Source organism: Acanthisitta chloris, unplaced genomic scaffold (genome assembly GCF_000695815.1).
Source record: "Acanthisitta chloris isolate BGI_N310 unplaced genomic scaffold, ASM69581v1 scaffold8331, whole genome shotgun sequence".
In the NCBI taxonomy this organism is placed as follows: domain Eukaryota; kingdom Metazoa; phylum Chordata; class Aves; order Passeriformes; family Acanthisittidae; genus Acanthisitta; species Acanthisitta chloris.
In genome coordinates this window covers 59,446-62,104 of record NW_008654314.1, presented here as the reverse complement: position 1 = coordinate 62,104, position 2,659 = coordinate 59,446, and the positions used below count along the sequence as shown (strand labels likewise).

The 2,659-nt window shown below is 43.1% G+C and overlaps 1 protein-coding gene across 1 annotated transcript in view; it reads left to right on the top strand.

Moving 5' to 3' along the window:
- The window catches only part of GRIK1 (glutamate receptor, ionotropic, kainate 1), a gene marked incomplete at its 5' end in the record, with an annotated part of 72,931 nt that overhangs the window by 44,286 nt on the left and 25,986 nt on the right, over nt 1-2,659 (top strand). The gene's annotated exons all lie outside the window — the stretch shown is intronic.

Below are 2,659 nucleotides of genomic sequence, written 5' to 3'. Positions count from 1 at the left end.
CTACAGATCTATGTCTCATGGTGGATTGTGATCACCAGTTGAAGTTTGTCTGTTTGTTTGCTTTCCCTGCAGCTGGAGGATTTATAGGCGATCTTTCCCATGTGGATTAGCTGATACATACATAACGATGTGTGAACTCATCCTGCAGCTTCTCTCCTGGTGGGGCTATTACTGCTGTGTTTCACAACACTTGAGAAGCATAGTAACCACTAAGGCCTCTGTTAAACATGGCTAAATTGATGGCTAAAATTAGCTCAAAGGCTTACATGTCACTAGAGGTATAGACACCCCTCATATGCACATTCATAACATAGCACAAAACCAGACTTGTAACAACTGAAATAGATTAAGCTTGCATCTCATTCTCATAACCTACCTGTTTTAGGAAAAGAGAAGAATGACCCAGTTCAGCAAAACAGTTGTTGTAATTTTCTGAATGTTTAGTGTTTTTCCTAACACAAATGCTTTCCTTGAGCTGATGCCTAAAAGCAGTGCCTAGTTTGATTGCAACTGCATAGGCTGAAGAAGTACACAAAACTGTGTTTGTGTGCCATGTTAATTTATATTGATAAATTTTAATTTACTTCTTACAGCCTACATCTAGACCTGTTCATGCCTCCAAATATGTCAAGGGTCCTGTAAGATTTGCAAAGTGCTTCAGCAAATATTGGTTTTAAGAACCTCGAGAAGCATCCGGTTTTTAGCACTGACACCGTAAATTAAACAGTTAACCGTATTTTGACATCAGTTCATGGAAGGCAAATACTTGGGAATAATTTTCATAGACTGGAATAATCTTCCTGTTATTTCTTTTGGCTTTTCAGCAGCTGAATGATTTCTCATTTGTCTTTGAGCTTTATGTAGCCTTGTCATTATTACATTAATTTTTAAACTCAAACACTGAAGTTTTTATCATGCTGAAGGGTTACAGACTGACAGAGCTCCTTTCTGAGTACACTACCAGTGAATGAACAAGGCATTTTCTGCCAAAATTTGCCTTTCCTCCTAGTGCCATGTCAGCTGTGCTGTTACATCAGTGAAGGTAGAGCCAAGTAGCTGAGGTAGCCAGTGGGGAATAATGTCACACAGACCCTACAGAAAAAGGTGCTTATGTGACCTTGAGCATCTCATCTTTATCAGAAACCTCATCATAGCTACTGCTGAAGAGGGAGAAACCCAGGGGAAAATGGCCAGGAAAACAGCAGGTCTGAGCAGTGAAATAGAGCTGAATTGCAAACCAGCCTCTTCTTAGAGCCCAGCACAGCAATAGAAACGCAAGAAGAAAATCAGCTTTTGTTTTGAAGTGAAAAAAATATATACCCTACTAACACATTAAAATCTACACCCAGAGCTATAAAAATCTTTCCAGTCAGGCAGAAATAGTTTTGTTTCCAGAATTTCATTGCCACTTTCTAGCACTGACTGTTTTGCTCTTTGCCTGATGGAGACGGGTGTGTCCAACCTACTGAATGTGGTGGTTTGAAACACTGCGAGATTCCAGCCTTGGGCTTCCCAGGCCGATCAGGCAGAATTAGTTGCTCTTCTTGCTGCGCTGTGTGAGTACTCCAGGACCCTGTGGAGGGAGTCTCTTCACTCCTATAGCCATGGGCAACTCAAGCAACCTACTGGTCCTAATTCCGGGTCTCTTGTAAAGGATGTTTCCCCAGATGTGCATGAACTGAGTTGGGAATAATGTGCTTATTATGCAACACTTGCTTCCATTATTCTAGCATGAATTTGAAACATATAACTTGGTAATTGCTTTTCTTTTAAGGGGTGTGTGCAGAACTGTTGCATCTTGAACCTGAAAACTGTGCCTTTTGTTACGATTTTTGATACTGTCATTCTGGTAACAATGATGTTGTGCAGCTGATGGCATCCTAAGCTACATACTGTTTCAATTAGTGCGTTCATTATTATCAGAGTTCATTACTTCAGCTAAGCAAGGCACTCCGCTTGCAACCGTGCATAAATTCAATGCTTAATTATATTGTTGAAACAGTAATTAGAATGTATTGGCATGACATTGTCAATTAAAGCTATATTCATAAACTTCATGAGAAAGTATGCAGGAAGCCACGCAGCAGTGGGAAGCAACAACAGGCAAAGCACCTTGGGGAGAATCCATCCTTCCTGTGGTTCTGCCAGGTGCTGTGCAGAGCAGGAGGGGCATGGGGTGCAGTTAGACCAGAGTTATTCCATTAAAAGCAATCATCTATGTAATTCTCTCCCAGCAACACGGATCATATGGCCCTGTGGCTTTTGGGTACTGCAATTGTAGCTTTTTTCCCCGCTGCCACAGTAGCCTCGTGCAGGGAGAGCACATCCAGCATCAAAACCACCGCCAGCTAAGGATAGCTGCCTTTGGAGGGCTTCTACTCCTTCATTACTTCCTAAATGCTTTCCCAAGGAGCAGCTACGTGGCTTCCAGTTGTCCCTCAGCCCCTGCACATGTCTGTCCATGGAGCAGGCAAGGAGGCTGTGGGGCATTGCAGCAGCCTCTCCCTCAAGAGCTCTAACCCAAGGAGTACGGGAGTATCCCTGTGCTAGATCCAGGAGTGTGCAGTCGGCTCCATTGCTCCACAGCTTGCAGAGGCAGCTGCCAGACGTCCCCTGGACAGCCTTTCAGCTGAGGTTTTCTTTCTCTTGTTTCCCTCAT